The 9,235-nt window shown below is 32.0% G+C and overlaps 1 non-coding gene across 1 annotated transcript; it reads left to right on the top strand.

Annotated features, from left to right (window-relative positions):
• Positions 1-2,621: 2,621 nt before the first annotated feature.
• Positions 2,622-2,728, top strand: LOC121228724 (small nucleolar RNA R71). Its single transcript, XR_005926299.1, has one exon. It is a non-coding gene; the product is annotated as a small nucleolar RNA R71 (small nucleolar RNA).
• The last annotated feature ends 6,507 nt before the right edge of the window (positions 2,729-9,235 follow it).

Raw genomic sequence — 9,235 nt, 5'->3', positions numbered from 1 at the left:
ATATACATATCTCATACATATTTCACACTAGCCATTCGGCTTTACCACACATATATATATTTATCTTGTACATCAATTTCAGCAATAGCTTATAAGCAACTCAAATAGTTTCATCAATGTTTACAACAAAATCACATATTCACTACAAGCTATTTTCCTGAGCAATAGTCATTAAATTATTTGTAATTGGAGCTACGAAACTCCAAATGAAGTGCTGTTAATTTTCCTTGAAAATAGACTCATATATCTTCTATCCATAAAATTTTCAAGATTTTTGGTTTGACCAATCAATACCAGAATTTTTCTTAAAGTTTCCCCTATTTCACTGTTTGACTATACTGACCACTCTTCACTACGAATCAGCTTTCTCATTGTACAGAATTCAAAATATGTTCTTGTTTATTTCATTTGAAACTAGACTCATTAAGGAGTCTAAGCATATAAATTTTATCTTATAACAATTTTTTTGTGTGATTTATAATTATTTTCTAAAAAAAAATAGGGGATTTCGGAGTCATTCTGACACTGTCTCACACAACTTTAAATATCTCTTTATAGGAAATTCCTTTGCTTACACGGTTTCTTTTATAAGAAACTAGACTAATTAATCTTTGATTACATATTTTATTCAGCCTATAATTCCACACCAACAATTTATGGTGATTTTCTAAAATCACATTACTGCTACTGTCCTAAGCAAATTATTACAATTTGCTCTTAAATTTCCAAGTCCAAACACTTATGAACTTACCATTTGAGTTTAAAACATATCATGGCCACATCATATCTTATTAAATCAACGCATTATGTCCTATTATGATTGAATTTACTCAACGTTTAATCACTTAAAACTTACCTTGGAAGTGGTCGACGACTAGATATCCACGGCTATTCGTTTACTTTCTCTTTTCCTCTATCCGACTTTGATCCTCTTTGCTCTTAAGATTAAGTAAAACAATAGATTTGCTTAAGTACTTAACTAATATTATTCACTTAACAATCACATTTGGCAATCACATATCATTTAATCTATATCTAAAACAATAGATTTCAATATGTACCATATTTAATAAAACATGCCATGACTCGATTTCATGCTTATTTAATTTATATCTAATTCACATTCACAAGCAAAGAGTCACTTAATTTATCATGCTTTCTTATACATGAATTTAATCATATTGCCGAATGTCCTTATGTGTACATGGTACATACATAAGGCATATATATATACCTATATATGACCATTACAATTTAAACATTTAATCATAATCGGCAAGCTTTATTTCAACTATTTAAGGTGCAAACCAATTATGTTATTCATTAACATTTCGTCATATTAAATCTTTGATTAACCAATTTAACACATACCAAAATCCAATCATACATCTAACCTTTATCTCAATACCAAACCGAGTTATAAGATTATACATTACACTAAGCATATCATTAAACATACCTATTCAATTTAGCTAATTTCATAGCCAATTAATCACCTTACCCCACATTACTCAATGCCGAATATTAACCCGACATCTCAAGCATAATCACCATGAAACTTACCTTAATACACATTTTATCCCATTGCCAAATACATATATATATCATCAAATAAATATTTATTCACATAAAAACAATTCATTCACATCTCTATAAATGATCATAATCGGACATTATAAACAAATCAACTAGTTTAGCATTCAAATTCTTCTAACCATTCCTTAATAACTTACTCAATGAACAACAATCCAAGCACATCAAAGCATAGTCGAATGTATCATTCTTCTTAAATTCAAAAATAAATGCATGGGCTAACTTCAAAATCTATTTAACAACTCAACTTTACCAAAATTATCAAGAAATTAAGCCAAACATACCTCCAATTGCTAATATAATTGCCATATGTCTAAGGGCCCCCTTTTGTTCTTCTTTGATCCTAAGAATCGGCTATTGAGAGAAAGAATGGATAAAACTTTGTTTTCATCCCTTTTTTTTTCCATTATAAAAACTTTATTTCATATTTTATAAGTCTTTATTTAATTCTTTAACAAAATGTATATAATATCATTTATTAGCCATCATTACAACAAATAAAATACATATTTTCTCACCTAAAACCATCATGGTCGGCCATTATCATGAAAAATGGGGACTTTGACATACAAGTCCCCATATTTAATCTATGCAACAATTTGGCCATTTTAAAAATTAACCAACACATTTTCAATGTTTCTCACATAAGCCCTTTTGATTAAATTCGCAGTCAATTGACAAAATCAAAGCATCAATAGTTCACACATAAATTGTAACATAAAATAGACATGAAATTTAACAATCAATTATTTGTGTGACTCGGTTTTGTGGTCTCGAAACCACTTTCCGACTAGGGTCAAATTAGGGATGTCACAGTAACCACATCGATGTTGAAAACACCGGCTGCTTTCGTCGATTTTGTTCTCATAACTTGCCACTGATAGTTATTCAGTGACATCTCCTCAATAAATTCGTAAGCCGCCTCAGATATCTTATTATTGATAGTTCCTCCAGCGGCTGCATCAATCATTTGCCGAGTCAAAGGATTTAGGCTATTATGAAACGTTTGAACTTGTAGCCAAAGCGGTAAGCCATGGTTAGGGAACCTTTTCAAAAGGTCCTTATATCTCTTCCATGCATCGTAAAGTGTTTCTAAATCCATCTGCACAAAAGAAGATATATCATTACGTAATTTGGCTGTTTTAGCCGGTGGAAAATATTTTAATAGGAGCTTTTCGGTCATTTGTTCCTAAGTAGTGATTGACCTCGTGGTAACAAGTTCAACCATTGTTTAGCCTTATTCCTTAAAGAAAAGGGAAACAACAAAGGCAAATGGCGTCATGAGAAACGCCATTAATTTTAAAGGTATCGCAAAATCCTAGGAAATTTGCCAATAGAGCGTTGGGATCCTTGTCCTGCAAACTATCAAACTGAACAAACTATTGTATCATTTGAATTGTGGTAGGTTTTAGTTCAAAATTATTTGCAGTAATAGCAGGTCTAACTATAATTGACTCAGTTCCTGTTAAATTAGGTTTTGCATAATCATACATAGTGCGTGGAGTAGGATTCTGATTTACTGGATCAACAGCAATCGTAGGAGGTAGTGGATTTTCTTGGTTTTCAGCCATCTCCTTGGTTGGGGTTGAAGTATCGTCCTCTTGCTCATCCTCTGTGTATCTTAGGCTTCGCCTTATTTCTCTCCAATTTCTGTGAACTGTATGGTCGATCTCGTCGTCAAAAAGTAGTGGTCCTGACGAGTTTCTTCTGGTCAAAAACTAGAAAAACCTATCAGAAGGAAATAAGAGAAAAATTAGAAAAGAAAATAAAAATTTAAATTGTAATAAAAGTAAAGTGGCTAAAGTAATAAAAATCAAGTTTTCCTAATATCCTAGTTCCCCGGCAACGGCGCCAAAAACTTGATGCGTGATATTCGTAACAGGTTTTAAAGATTTAGAAATGAAACATTTTTTAGACTAACTTATTATCACAATTAAGGCAAGTGTACCTATCGAACAGTAGTATAGTTCAACAAGACCGGATTGTCGAACCCAAAGGAACTACGAGTACTAATATTTACTTCCTTTTTATTATCTAGCCTAAAAGTTAAGAGGTTTGGTTGTCTAAACTAATTACTAACTAAGAATGCACAGAAAGAAAAATTTGGGAAAATACTGTTGGGAAATTTTGATTGATTGAGACAATACCTAAGGACAAATCCACCTAGACTTCACTTGTTATTTAACTTTGAATCAGACGATTTAATCATTTGACCTGATCCGTAGAAATCTCTAAGTTATACTTGAGACTAATAACGTCTAACCCTAGGTTGAATAATTGAAATCTCTTTCTAATTAACACCCTAGAATTGCATTAACTCGATCTATGGATTCCCTTATTAGGTTTCACCCTAATCCAGAAAAATCTTGTCACCCTATCTCTAGGCGCACAATCAACTCTACTTAATTATGACAAATTTACTCTTAGACAGAGTCTATTCCTCCTCTGAATAAGAGCTTAACTTGAATCAATATCCTAGAATATCAAAAAAAGAATTAAAAACACATAATTAAGAACAAGTCAAATATTTATCATACAATTCAGATAATAATAACAAGATCTATCTTAGGTTTCATTCCCCTTAGGTATTTAGGGGTTTAGTTCATACTTATGAAAAAAAACATCTCAAAAGCATAAAAATAACAAAACATAAGAAAACCCAAAACTCCTGAAGGAACTTGAAGCGAGATCTCCAATCTTGATGATAAATCCGGCTCTTGAGATGGATCAATCGGCTTTCCTTGAGTAATTCCTTGCTTCCTACTCTGCATCCCCCTCCTAAGTGCCTCAAGTGTTTAAATAGGCTTTTGAATGCCTAAGAGCCCTAAAAATTGGCATTTTTCGAATAGGACTAAACTTGGGCTCGGCAGGGACACGCCCGTGTGCAATTACTCCAGCTCGTGGTCAAGGCTGTTAAATTGGCATGGGCGTGTGGTCTACTCGTGTAAGTCGTGCTTCGATCCTAAAAAATTGACACGGCCGTGTGACACGCCCGTGTGAGGAAGTCCAGGCCGTGTTGTTTTCCCATATGGGTCCATTTTCTCTGTTTTCGGCCCGTTTCTCGCTCTTTTTACTCTCCTATGCTCACCTAAGTATAAAACATGAAATTAAAGATTAGGAGCATCGAATTCACCAAATCTAAGGAGAAATCATTCGTAAATGCGCTAAGCGTGGGATAAAAATATGTATAAATTACGGTTGATCAATAATCTCGGTTAATGAATAGTAATTTACGTGAATTAATTGTAAATGTTCTAAAAGTTTCAGTAATGCTCCGTAACCTTGTTCCGGCGATGGATACGGGTTAAGGGGTGTGACAGGGGTGGCTGACTCGAATTGGTAGGATCTATTCTTGGGATATACGACTAAACATCTCCAACATGGTTTTTTTGATCACTGTCAAGTACGGATTGATATGATTGGAGGGATTAGAGGTCGACTATCAAGAAAGCATTCCCAATTTTGGTTTAATGCGAACTGGGTACTTGAAGAAAATTTTGAGGATCAACTAAAAAATTTTGGGAATCAAATAATAGAAAGATTCCTATTGAGGTACATGATCTAATATCCAACCTAAGCCAGTGGGTGAAAGTGAATTTGCGGGATAAGGATCCCAAAAAATTTTAACATTGAATGCGAGATTGAGTGAATTATATTTGGTGGCTCGATCATTACATCAGTAAAACACCAGAGGTGATCCTTTCTTCCTCCCGTCAATCACAAGTATGCTTCCATTTACGACTCAATCTCTCTGGCAATCTGATTTACTAGCTCGCACTAGTCTTGATTTACTAGTTCTTCCACTTTCTCTAGAGCCTCTTATATCCAATATTTTGGGGGTTTAATAACTACTACCCTCGTCTGCCAAAATGTGTACTGCTTCATTAGCTTTCTAAGATACGTGTAAAATTTCTATTTTATCAAACATGCAAATCCTTTATTTTACTTCCTTGACCATATTACTAATGTTCGATTCATCCTCCTCTACGGCCCTTACTCTCTTGATGACAATTAAGGTGTCCCTTTTTACTAAAATTCTCCTAAACCCTAGTTCCTCTGTGAAAATTACAGCTTGCAAACATGCTCGTGCTTTTTCCATGGTTGAGTTTAACACATGCTCATTCGGGTAAGTATACACTGCCATAACTAGGCCCACGTTGTTCCTAATTAAAATCCTCAATACTGATTTATTTGACTGTTGATGAAATGAGGCATCAAAGTTTTCTTTAATGTTATCCCCTTTTGGTGGTTCCCATTTACTAACTATAGGGTTTTACATTGACATTGCTACATCTTCCAATTTCTTCGTCTTTGAAACATAAGCATGGACAAAAGCTAATACTTCATATGTACATTTCCATGCCCCCTTATGATATACTGTTTAGATCAAAATACACCAAGAGGAGAGGTGAATTGGTGTATCAAAACGTTTTTGGGAAATGATGAAAATAAAATGACTCAAGTATTTATAGTGGTTCGGCCTCAATTGCCTACCTCCACTCCTCAACTAATGATTTGCTAAATCCACTAGATTTGAACCTTTAAGGACAATATTTAACCTTACAAATTCCTTGTAATAGCCTGATTTAGACCCTGTTTGGAACGGTAGTTTCGAGACCACGAATCCGAGTTAGAAAAATATTTTGAAATTATTTTCTATGTTTCTTATGTGTGAATTTATTTATGTGAAATTTTCATACTTTAATTTTATTGTTTGAATACCCGATTAAATAAAAGAAGTTAATCGCGTAAAATGAAAATTTAATGGTTTAATGTGTAAGGACCGAATTGTGTTTGTCTTTGTACGTTAAGGTATTTAACATGCAATTTTTCAATGATAATAAGTAATGGACGATAAAGACCTTAAGTTATAATGGTTTTGCATTAATTAATAAAGGTTATATTTGTAAAATGTATAATAACATGTAATAATAAAACATTAAAAAAAGTGTTCATACACTTTGCATGAATGAATATAAAGAAAAGAAAAATAAATAAAGCTTCCATAGGTTCAGCCATTGTTGATAGCTTAATCAAGGTATGTAATTAGGTTTTTTTATAATTTTTACGTTCTTGAGATCATTGCTAAGTTATCTACAAAACCCATGCTCGAATTTCTAATTTTGGTGAATATTTTAAGTTATGCCATTGATGAATATTTGAATTTTGTGATGTTAGTTGGTGACATATGAAAGATATGTTTTGCATTGGAATTTTTGATGATATTGAGTAATTAAGACTAAATTGAAAAAATAATAAATTGAGCGATTAAAATGTGAAATAAATGAAATGTATGGACTTGTATGAACACTAGGAATATTTGGTCTAAGCAAGGTGTGTGAAAATTTTGCATGTTTTGTGTTTTATGCAATTTGGACTAAATTGTAAAAAGTGTAAAATGTTAGGGGTAAAATGGTAATTTTCCTATTTATGTGTTTTTGGATGAATTTGATTGAATATATGATTAAATAAGTTTAATTTATATTAATTTAGATCAAGAAAAGAGAAAATCAGATTTGGATCGGGGGAAAGCTAAAGTTGTCGACTAGTCGTCCTGTTCCGTTTTTCATCATCCAAGGTAAGTTTATAAGCAAATAGACGTTGTTAATTTTAATTAAATGTGAGTTATATATGCTGAAATGAAATATGTGAATACATATATGAGTTAGCTAAATATGTACAAGCTTGGCAGCTATGTTTATGAATTCATTTCGATTGAGTTATGACGTCCGAAAGCCCCGTATGAACCTTAGGAATAGCTAGGATACATATGTCATGACATAGGATTCTGATATGTGATGTGCGAGTAAGACCATGGCATCGATATATGTGTATGAGTAAAACTGCATTTTATACGTTGGCATTGATATGTGACTTCGATATTTGTGTGCGAGTAAGACCACGTTTTATACATGGGCATCGATATGCGACTCTGATATATGTGTGCAAGTAAGACCCCGTTTGGGAAAGTGGCATCGATATGTGATTACATGTAAGACCACGTTTGGGACGTTGTAATTGTACGATATATGTGATTATCCGAGTGTCTTATCCAATTTCAAATGGTTCACTGGGCAACGATAAGTTGTGATCGAATGTGTAAAATGAGCTAAAATGACCAGGTATGAGTTAGCTTATTACCTACTTGAAATAAGGTAAGTAAGTTACTATTTGTTACAAAACATGTATGATGTAAATGGAGAATTTATGTGAATATGGAAAGTGTATTCATCCTTTATAATATATAATATGAATGTTTTTGAAATGATTCTTGAATATGTGTATATAAGATTAGGTATATTCGGCCAATGTGAAATTTTATATGGAAGTATATGTTATATATATAATTATGATCTTGAAAATAAATGTGAATATGATAGCATAAATTAGTTTGGTTAAGTTGAGTTGATGTTAACATTAAGTTATTTATTTACTTATGACTTACTAAGCTATGATAGCTTATTGTATGTGTTTGTTTGCATTGTTTTATAGATTTTGGAGTCAAGTTACGAGCTCGGGGATCATCGTCAAAGTCTATCACACTATCGACTGCATTCGGTATTTTATAAGTTGAATTTTCGAACTTATGGCATGCATAGGCTAGATTCTAATTTGAAATGTTGGATTTTGGTTTTGTATAATTTAAGCCATGTGAAAATGGCTTAACTTCTATGCTTGAATTTGGTTTTTTTTTTATTATGGTTAAAGTTCATTTTGGTTATCATGCTATGTGTCATAGATGAATGATATTGGTGATATGTGTTTTTGTGCATTGAAGTTGGTTGGTGATTTTTGGATGTGTGCATTTGGTTAATTCAGTTATGATATATGGATAGATAAATATGTATGTGAATTCGGTTGATATGCTTAATTAAGGTTTTATTTTGTGATTTGGTATTAAGGAATATTTGGTTATATCCAAACATGGTTGGAGTTCATTTTGATATGCATGTTATATGGTATGGTTTATCTTTATGAATGGTTTATATTATTATCGAATTGTTATGAAACAAGTTGGTTTTGAGTTGTATTTTGGTAAATGTATAATATAAGTATTTAACATGATTTGGTATATATATACATAAGAATATGATGCAATAAGTTTGATATGACATAAAACTTAATAAAATGTATACTTAAATACTTAGTCAAATATATGGTCTTTGAATTAATTAAAAAATGTGATCTTTGTTATATTGCTTAGGCAATATTAGCATGTTTATATTCGGTTATTGTATGTCAAAATGTTAGACAAGCTAAGTTATATATATTTATATGTATATTGATTTAGATATTTGAAATGTATAGACTTGTAAAGTAATTGAATAAAGTTGAAAGTGAATAATTGTTAAACATATTTGTATTCGGCTAAATGCATTGAAAAAAAACCAAATGAATAGTGACTTGTGCATTAGTATATGATGAAAATTATATGAGTTTTTATGTGATGTATAAATGTTCTACTTGATAGTAGATGAATGTCGAGTAGTGTATAGGTTAGTCCTTCAGTTGTGAATATAAATTGATTGAATATGTAAGTAAGGTACAAGTGCCGAATATGATATGGTCAAATTGATATGATTATGTGTACTTGGTTTTGTGAGTTCTATTTATGTTTGATTTTTTTAGTATGCGATTGAAG

This window comes from Gossypium hirsutum, chromosome A04 (genome assembly GCF_007990345.1).
Source record: "Gossypium hirsutum isolate 1008001.06 chromosome A04, Gossypium_hirsutum_v2.1, whole genome shotgun sequence".
Taxonomy (NCBI): Eukaryota; Viridiplantae; Streptophyta; class Magnoliopsida; order Malvales; family Malvaceae; genus Gossypium; species Gossypium hirsutum.
Note: the sequence above shows the minus strand (reverse complement) of the source record. Positions and strands in the feature narration are given on the sequence as shown.